This window comes from Schistocerca gregaria, chromosome X, assembly GCF_023897955.1.
Source record: "Schistocerca gregaria isolate iqSchGreg1 chromosome X, iqSchGreg1.2, whole genome shotgun sequence".
Taxonomy (NCBI): domain Eukaryota; kingdom Metazoa; phylum Arthropoda; class Insecta; order Orthoptera; family Acrididae; genus Schistocerca; species Schistocerca gregaria.
Window position 1 is genome coordinate 778,122,596 of NC_064931.1, and position 11,090 is coordinate 778,133,685.

Below are 11,090 nucleotides of genomic sequence, written 5' to 3' on the forward strand. Positions count from 1 at the left end.
AACTTCCTTCCCAATCATCCCCTAATCCGATGGGACCACTGACACTGCTGCTAGGTCTCCTCCCCCAAATCGACCAACTATTTAGAAAAATGTGAAAATGAGACACAAAAGCCCCAGGTTCTCATATGTAACATATCATATACTAAAGGCCCAGATTAGAAAATATGTTGTGTTATACTGAGGAGGTGGTAGAGTTCAACGAAAATTCCATTGTTTAGCACTAGTGTAGAAGCTTATGACATCTAATAATTGATCATAGGATTACATTCCATAATTGATGTTAAGTGTGTGGATATTTATATGGTAGTTATTAAGGCTATGCCAAGATAATGTTCATTTTTACATGTGCTTGATAATTATGCTGAATCCATTTCTTCTAGCATAATTATCTGTTTTCGAAGCCACTTCCTTTAACGGTTCATTTTAAATACACTCCTGGAAATTGAAATAAGAACACCGTGAATTCATTGTCCCAGGAAGGGGAAACTTTATTGACACATTCCTGGGGTCAGATACATCACATGATCACACTGACAGAACCACAGGCACATAGACACAGGCAATAGAGCATGCACAATGTCGGCACTAGTACAGTGTATATCCACCTTTCGCAGCAATGCAGGCTGCTATTCTCCCATGGAGACGATCGTAGAGATGCTGGATGTAGTCCTGTGGAACGGCTTGCCATGCCATTTCCACCTGGCGCCTCAGTTGGACCAGCGTTCGTGCTGGACGTGCAGACCACGTGAGACGACGCTTCATCCAGTCCCAAACATGCTCAATGGGGGACAGATCCGGAGATCTTGCTGGCCAGGGTAGTTGAATTACACCTTCTAGAGCACGTTGGGTGGCACGGGATACATGCGGACGTGCATTGTCCTGTTGGAACAGCAAGTTCCCTTGCCGGTCTAGGAATGGTAGAACGATGGGTTCGATGACGGTTTGGATGTACCGTGCACTATTCAGTGTCCCCTCGACGATCACCAGAGGTGTACGGCCAGTGTAGGAGGTCGCTCCCCACACCATGATGCCAGGTGTTGGCCCTGTGTGCCTCGGTTGTATACAGTCCTGATTGTGGCGCTCAACTGCACGGAGCCAAACACGCATACGACCATCATTGGCACCAAGGCAGAAACGACTCTCATCGCTGAAGACGACACGTCTCCATTCGTCCCTCCATTCACGCCTGTCGCGACACCACTGAAGGCGGGCTGCAAGATGTTGGGGCGTGAGCGGAAGACGGCCTAACGGTGTGCGGGACCGTAGCCCAGCTTCATGGAGACGGTTGCGAATGGTCCTCGCCGATACCCCAGGAGCAACAGTGTCCCTAATTTGCTGGGAAGTGGCGGTGCGGTCCCCTACGGCACTGCGTAGGATCCTACGGTCTTGGCGTGCATCCGTGTGTCGCTGCGGTCCGGTCCCAGGTCGACGGGCACGTGCACCTTCTGCCGACCACTGGCGACAACATCGATGTACTGTGGAGACCTCACGCCCCACGTGTTGAGCAATTCGGCGGTACGTCCACCCGGCCTCCCTCATGCCCACTATACGCCCTCGCTCAAAGTCCGTCAACTGCACATACGGTTCACGTCCACGCTGTCGCGGCATGCTACCAGTGTTAAAGACTGCGATGGAGCTCCGTATGACACAGCAAACTGGCTGACACTGACGGCGGCGGTGCACAAATGCTGCGCAGCTAGCACCATTCGACAGCCAACACCGCGGTTCCTGGTGTGTCCGCTGTGCCGTGCGTGTGATCATTGCTTGTACAGCCCTCTCGCAGTGTCCGGAGCAAGTATGGTGGGTCTGACACACCGGTGTCAATGTGTTCTTTTTTCCATTTCCAGGAGTGTATGATCTTATCATTGATATCAGATGCTGTTGTAAGTCCTTTTATAGTGAAAAATACTGTAACCAATTACAAATGCTTTGTCTCGTATAAACTTACAGATTACAAATTCCAGTGAAATAAAATTAAGATTGCCTTCATTCCATAGAAAAACAGTTTTAATTATGTATTAGGATGAGCAGATGTTCAGTTACCTTGTGTTCTTGAATGTTGTGGTTGGCATTTAATTTTAACAAAGAGGGAAATACAAGTTATAAATTGAAGGTATTTCACTAAACAATACAATTATGCATAAGTAAATGTGGCTGTATATACAGTGAGATTCAGCTGCCCCTACTTACAGGTTTTATGAAACTCACAATGCCTTCAAATACCACAGGTAAGATTTTCATATTCTCTTCCTCACTATATGCAAACTATTAGTCCTATACATAAAATGAATGGGACCTTTTTGTAGGAATTTAATGTAGGTAAATTTCATATGGGAATATGTTTTTTTGTGCCAGAGGTTGTAGTTTTCGAACTATTTAATAAAAACATACGCAAGGGACCTTCAAACACATTTTTCGTGAATAATTCAAAACCCGTCACCTGCAGCGAAAACATATCAGAGTACAAAATTTAATAGTTAAATTTCCTGCAAGAAGATCCTGTTCATTTTTTCTGTAGGACTAATAGTTTATGCATAGCAAAAAAGAGAATATGAAATTATTGCATGTGGTTTTTGAAGGCATAGTGAGTTGCATAAAACCCATAGGTAGGGGCAAATTAATCATGCTGTAGGTACAAACATTATAAGCAAAGTTATCACAAAATACCATTGCTATGGGTATCCAGTTTCTTTTAAATTACACCACATTCTATCGTAATCATCATTTAGGTCAACTGGACCTATATTGGATGTTAGCTTCATCCTGTAATGTACTGTAGAATGGTGTCATGTGTGTCCAAATGCAGAGAGAACAAAACACTAACAACATTCATTTTCCATATACGAGGGCTGTTCAAAAAGTAAGGTGACTTTTCAAATTGTACAGACATTTCTTTTTTTATAGATAGAAAGGTTAGACATGTTTTAGTGTGCTTGGTGATTTGGCATATTGTGAGTCTGCTCTAAGTAAAAAAAATGGTTACGAGTGGTACAAGCCGAGATCGCCGAGAAGGTGCCAGTGACGAACCTCACTCTCGACGCCCCAGCACATCAACAACAGATGATAACATCAAAGCTGCGAAGAAAATTGTTTTGGAAAATCGGGATACACAATTCATGGCTTTTGCATCACAAGAATGCATCTGCTCATTCATCATTGCTTATAAGAAATTTTTTGGCCAAAAACAACACGACAGTCTTGCCTGAGCCACCATATTCACCGGATTTGGCCTCCTGCAATTTTTCCCTGTTCCCAAAACTGAAGAGACCTATGAAAGGGCAAAGATTTTTTTCAGTGATTGAGGAAATAAAAACGGCATTGCTGGAAGGACTCAAGGCTGTACCAAAAAGTGTGATTGGAAGAAGTATTGGCACAAGTGTATTGTATGTCAAGGGGATTATTTTGAAGGGGACAACATGAATATTGATGAATAAGTGAATATTTTTTCTTAAAAATATAAAGTCACCTTACTTTTTGAATGCGCCTTGTATGTTATTTTTTGGAATGTAAGTTGTGGTGATAACCTGTTCTGGAACACAGCCTGATGTCCAAGTTAGATTGAAAGATTGAGTTGATGAAACAGTGTTGATACTTCATTTAACCCACTTACTTAGCTGGGACATCAGTGTTACTGATTTTTTAGAATGGTTTCAAAATATTCCTAAAGCCAATGTGTATACAAGTGTAAGTGACAGTTTTCACAAGCACATATTTCTTGGCAAAATCTGTTTGTATCACTATTTTTTAAATTTTGTTTCTACTGTAATGTGTGTTAAAACCCTCTCTTTTTCCATGTTTAGTCTGCGTGAAGCATTGGGGCCATGCTTAGAATGGTCATATCATTCTTTACGATGTACACGTACCTCCTTGGTCGCACTGCATGGCGAGCACTCTAGCAGACACAGTAAGTCCTGGCTGGATATGGGTTTGGTGTTCGTGGTTTTCCAGAGCTGCAGGCTGGTCAATATCACATGTCATCTACTACCATAACCTCTAAGAATGCTTGAGCAACTACGTTTTGACTTCATGTTGAAACGTAGTCACAAGGAATGGAGACCTATGCTTCAACAAGAGGTCTTCAACTGAAAGTTGCTTTGAACACCCCAGTGATTTTATTATGCATGCCCTTGCCTTCATGAAACCTTTGAACTGATCTGTGAATTATCTACATCTACATCCATACTCTGCAAGCCACCATACAACAAGTGGCAGAAATTACCTTGTACAACTATTATTCATTCTATTTCATGTCCCACTCACAAATGGAGCAAGGTGAAAAATGACTTTCTGTGTGCTTCTGTATCTGATATTGTCTTTGAGTTCCTTATAGGAGATGTGTGCTGGTGTCTCCAAGGATTCCAGTTTGTGTGCATGAAGCATTTTCGTAATACTTGTATATTAATCGAACCTACTGGTAAGAAATCTAGCAGCACTCCTCTGAATTGCTGTGATGTCTTCCTTTAAGCTGACCTGGTGGGGATCCCAAACACTTGATCAGTACTCAAGAATTTTTCACACCAGTGTTCTATATGCTGTCTCCTTTATAGGTGAGCTACACTTACCTCAAATTCTCTCAATAAAAATCGGCCACTCATCTTCCCTGCAAGTGAGGTGGCTAAGTAATTTGCACATTGGACTTGCATTTGGGAAGACAGTAGTTCTGCTTTATATTGGGCCATCTAGATTTAGGTTCTCTGTGATTTCCTAAAATCTCTCTCGGCAAATATCGGGATGGTTCTTTCAAAAGGGTATGGCCAATTTCCCTCCCCATTTTTGAAATATTCTAAGCATGTGCTCTGTCTCTAATGACCTTAATTAGTGTGTGACATGTTCCATGGATCATTTGAACAAATGATGCGGAATGAATCACTTAACGTCAATGGGAGGTTAACCCTACTCTTCCTTACTTCATCATCCCTACAGACAAACGTGATGTGTTTATTCCATTTCATACCACATTGTAACAATACATCCAGATATTTAATTGATGTGACGATGTCAAGCAGCGCACCTCTAACAGTGTGTCCTATTGAAATGTGATAAGATTTTTTTTCTCCTACTCATCACACCATAGTGAGATTCTATCCAAATCATCCTGTATTTCTCCACAGACACTTGAAGACAACACTTTTCTGTCCACTACAGTGTTGTCATCAAACATTCAAATATTGTTGCTCACCCTATCTGTCAGATCATTCATGTATATATGGGAGAAGAGCAGTCCTGTCACACTTCCATGGTGCACTCCTGATGATATCTTTTTCTCTGAGGATCCCTCACCATCCGTGTCAGTGTAGTTGGTTCTGAGCCATCTGCATATCTAAGAATGTATTCCATATGCTCAGACCTTTGTGAACCATCTGTCATATATATGAGGATCTATTTCATATGCAATCAGTCTGCAGTGGGGCTCTGTGTAAAATGCTTTTTGGAAATCTCAGAGTATGGAATCAACCCTTCCACACCACTGTTGATAACTCATTCTTAAGTACTTAGGACACCTAAGAAGACAACCTGACCTGTAGTGGATTGTAAAATATGACTCTACAATGAAGGTCAGGTGCACAGCGCCGTGTAGCTTCAAGTGCAGGCCACCAGTTGAAAATGCCACAGCCTTTCAGGTTGTGAGAGTGAAATGTCACCATATTATTAAAAGAGAACAAAATAAGATCATGGCAGACATTCCTGAACTCTATAAACCATTCTGCTTACATCGTCAATTGTATGGCTCAGAAGAACTTCAAGCAAATGTGCCTAGTTTCTGAATAGAATCTTTCTTTACCTTTCGGTATGTTTTCCATTCAATTGGCTTTGTCATTGTGTTCAGTAACAAAACAATACAAATTAATTACATAAATGTGCATCTGATGGACAAGTAGGTATATATGCTAAAATAATAGTGATGATACATAATCATATACACTGTAGTACTATACATAGTCAATATAACAACAACCACAACATACATTATAATAATCACTATAAATTACTGTCACACATATAGGCATAGTTCATAATGTAATTATTGGCTGCTTATAGCGTATCTCCTTTGTGTCGCTGTTTATATACCTACAAATTGAGTAGTATGCTGTCTTTGGAAGTTTATTATATACAGTAGAGCGTCGATTATCCGAAGTAATTGGGGGACATGGGTGTTCGGAAAACTGGTTTGTTCAGATAATCGAACTGTACATGTTTATTTGCCAAAAAGAAGTACTGTACAGTAAATTTATTCATAAAAACAGGCACCTCTTTTTGTATTACAAAGTAACCTACAAAGGCAACTTCGGTAGTAATATATAGAATGTGTCACAGTTTATGAAACAAAAATATATACATATTACATACGCATTTTGCATGAACAATACACAAAGTATACAAAATTAACGTTTTAAAAAAAATCCTTTATTTAGCTGTGAACAGCTTTGATTCTGCCGCTACCTCTACTGCCAGTGCCAAGCCGACAGAAGTAAACTGATTGTTGAAACACAGCGACTGGTGGCTTGGCCAGTCAGCAGCGCCTTGTGAAGGCCCCATTAGAAGCAATGTCCCGCCAGCAGTGGCCCAGTGCAGCGACTACTGTGGGAAACTTGGTTTGGGAGTGAGGGGGAGGGGGATGATGGATGGTAGGGTGGGAGAGTAACAGGTGCAAGCGAGTACACAGTTCGGTTAAGCGATCGTTCGGTTTAACAACGTTCGGATAATCGACACTCTACTGTAATTTCAAACTTTGGTACTTACAGTTTTGGTATTGATGTCAGTCTTGAGTGTGGAAGATATAGCTTACTATAATTTCAAGTATGAAAGACGTGCACTTTGGATCTGAAGTTAAAATTCTTTGTTTTCTTTAACATATATTAAACAAGTGTAGGTATATGTACTTGGCAGTGTCATCATCTTGAGTTCTTTAAAGGGTTTTTTGCAGTTCTGTCTTGGTGCTAAGTGTAATGTACATCTAATTGCTTTTTTCTGCCACCTGAAGATGGTACTTCAATCCACTGAGTACACCATACTGCAGTTGCGATTAAAAGAATGCAAAGTATACAGAAATTAATGAATTTTTTTACTAATAATATGTCTCAGTTTGTGCAGTAGGAAGAGTATGAGCAAGTTTGTCGTGTAGATAATTTGTATGTTTATCTAATGTACATTTTTGTCTGCATGCAGTCACAGTAATTTGATATTTTTTTGTACCTTGTGTGAATGTCTTCAGGGTAAAGTAAATTTGTTCAGTTTTTATTTTATTTATACATAAAAGGTTGTCTGTGTATTAGTCGTTGCTCATTTGCTCATTTCAATTACTAATTTGTTGTATTCTAAGACATCTTGTAGATTTTCCCATCTGTAATTAGCTTCATGTCATTGGCATAGAGTACATTGCCACATGGCACATAATTGAAACTCATTGTTGTTTACAATGAACAGGAAAGGCCAAGCACTGAGCTTGTGGTATTCCTCTCTTTATTTCCATAGATGTTGACTTGGTTGTTTGCCTGTACTAATTGTACCCTGTTGCTGACATACAACTGAAATCGTTGTAACAGCTTGTGTATAACACCGTAATGTTCTAACATTTTTATCATATCATATGTTACAGTTGAAGACTTTGCTTAAACCTAACAGTGTTGCACAAGTGGATTTCTTGTTCTCATGTCCTTCATGTGTATTCCTGAGGAGACATTGTACTGCTTTTGTTGTTGATAGCTGAGAGTGAAATATATAAGCTTTTTGGCATTTTTCTGTCACCTTTTTTATAGATTCGAAGTGTAACCATCATTTTCAGACACTTGGGGAACACACCTTCATTGGGAATATGATTCCCCAAATATGTCGATGGCATAATAATTGCAACGCCTATGTATTCAAAAATACTGTTACTAACCTCATAGTAATCCTCTGTTTTTGAGTTTTCAAGTGTGTGTATAGATTTGATGGTGTTAGCTGAAGAGAGTTTTGACCAAGAGAAATTTTTGATTGCTAGTTTTTGTTGCTAGTTTTTGTTGCTTAAGCAGACACACAGGAACCAAACAACTACAGAGTGTATATAAAGTCCGTGAACAATTTCAATTATTTCTTGCAGAAGAACCAAACATTGTACAGATACCATACGTATGTCATTTTGAAGAGAAACCCTGAAATTTTTTTCATCATCATGTATACTGCCACAGTATAGTTTGGTAATTTGCTGATAGCACTAGTTGCAAACATGGCGAGTTCAGGTGTGGAGCGAGCAATTTGTTACAATGGGCTACTTGTGCCCAGCAAAGAGAAGCGGACGTCCCAGTGTGAGTGAAGTGAATGTGGAGCACATACAAGAGACATTCATAAGGACTCCAAAGAAATCCGTGTGTCGTGCATCCCGTAAACTTGAAATGGCTCCAATGACTGTGTGGAAAGTCCTGCAATGGAAGCTGTCTCTGAAACCATTCAAATTGGAGCTAGTGCAGAAACTCAGTGATGATGACAAAGACAAACGTTTTGAGTTTTGTTTGCAGTTGCAACAACTGAATGAAGATGGAGATGACATTGTCAATTACTTAATTTTTAGCGACAGGGCCCCTTTTCACACTAATGGGAAAGTGAACAGGCATAATTGTCGAATCTGGGGTACAAAGCATCCACAAAAATGCATTGAATTTGAGTGCGCTTCTCCAAAGGTAAATGTTTTTATGCCTTGTCACATCAAAAACCTTACAGGCCATTCTTCTTCGCTGAGAGCATTGTCACTGGATATTCCTACTTGGACATGTTGCAGCAATGGCTGATGCCTCAAATGCAATTGAACTCTCCATTCATCTTCCAGCACAGGATGGGGGTCCACCCCATTTTCATCGCGAAGTTTGTGGGTACCTGAACACGGAGCTGCCGCATCGATGGATTGGTCGTGCTACAGGAGGGGACAGCTGTTTCGTGAAATGGCCTCCCTGATCACCATATCTCACTCTGTGGGTACACATTAAAGATGTGGTGTACGTGCTGCCCTACCACATGATGTAATAGAGCTCCGGGAGAGAATATGGGAAGTGACTGCCACAGTGACGATACTATGCTGGGACGGGTATGCCAAGAATGCGATTACCGTATTGATGTCTGCCGGGTCACTCATGGTTCGCATATCAAATGTTTGTAAAATAAACTTTCAGAGTTTCTATTCAAATTGCAATGTGTATGACATCTGCACAATGTTTAGTTCTTGTGCAATAAATAATTGAAAGTGTTCCCCGGACTTACTTTATGTACACCCTGTATTACGATTATTTTTAATGAATGAGGAATGGAAGCTGGTGTAGTTTATGAAGTATTCGTTATAGATATTGTAGTCTATTGGGACTGTGGTTTGCTCTTTGCTCATACAGATCTCACTTTTTATTGTATTCCAAGCTGCTTGACAACTTCGTTTTGAGTCTGTGATATATTAACCATTTACTTTATGTTTAGGTGATTTTATTTCATATTTGTACAACTTATCAAGGATTGCATAATTAGAGTTTCCTGGCTTTTTTACTTTTACCACTCTTATTATTGTGTGTAAGTAGTGGTATCCTCATTTGTTTGAGCTTTGGAATGTACCATTTATTAGAGAGCTGGGAGTTTTGTTTTGTGCTAAGAAATGCATCTTTTTGTGATATGTTTGCAGTGTCTATCTATTGCATTTTTAATTATAGATAAGAACAAAGAAAAACATCCATCAAGATTTTTTATCTTACGCAGTATATTTGGCCAATCTACTGCCTATGTAATGAAGAATGGTATACTCTGGAGAAGAAAAATAAACCTGCACAGACTATTGCGGAACATTTAACTCACACAATTGCAATTGCCAGACAGGATCCAGCATTCTGTCAATGTCAAGCTATTGCTGAGAGGCTTGTGTCCAATTCAGTTCAATACATGAAGTTGACAACCACCATTTCTTTCCAAGTGTAGGCCTGCACGCCATTCAGCAGATGATTGGCTTGATTGCACTGATTTGTTTTAGCAAACAAAAAAATTTGAGATGCATAAGAAAATCATAACTGGTTTCTCATCTCCACAATAAATGGTATTCCATTGAAGAAAGGGCAGAAAAACTGCTAAAATTTGTACCAAGCACCCCTCACCATGTACAGAATTGGTACACTGTTGGACAGTTGCCAAATTGTGGTTTAACAATTACAGAAAATCACAAACTATTTTATATGCAGATCATCTGCTGCTGCTGCTGCTGCTGGAAGTCATGATGAATGAAAATGCCAGTGACAGGTGGTAAAACTTGGTTTTAATTGACCAAACAATCAGTTTCTCGATTTATCGCTGAATCTTCAGGTGTAATCTACATATTTAAGAATTGAAATATAATTATAAACTAAAGTTGCAAATCTGTGCTATTATATAAAGATTCTTTGGAGACTTGTACCCACAAAAATTATTACATTAATGCCTCATAGGAGAACCCATTGTTCTTACATAGTCAAGGTATTGCCATTTTGGCTTGAAGGGGAAATTCGAATTACTAAAGGAACCTGTTAGGGTGAGAAATATTACAAATATTCTTATACATTTATACGTAGAATGTTAAAAAATATTGAAACTATGTAAAATATGGAAAAAAAATCCAGATACAAAATGGGGATACAGGCTATTCTGTTTAGTTTAGCTTGCATTAGATATACTATGATGGAGTAGACAAAAAAATATTGCCTATATATATATACAAGCAAAGGATATAATATTTTTTTAAAGTGAGACAGCACACGCATTGACATTTTGTATGGAGTTAGATAATACATGGTCCAGTCACATTAATGTGACCACCACCTATGTTCAACGTCAGTGTGCAATAACCACTTACACACGGCAGTGTCATCGCTAGCTGTGAAAGGTATGTAAACCATGTCAGAGGGACACAAAAACAGTGCAGTCATTGTTATAATGAAGAAATGGAATGATTTATCTAAAAGGGCATGATAATTGGCTTTCATGCAAGACTGAAAGCATTTTAGAAATGGCTAACTTTGTAGACTGTTCTCGTATCACCATAGCTAAAGTGTACAGTTGCATAGCAAAATGGTGCCACCCAAAACCTGCACCAGGGTAACTGTGGTGTGTTA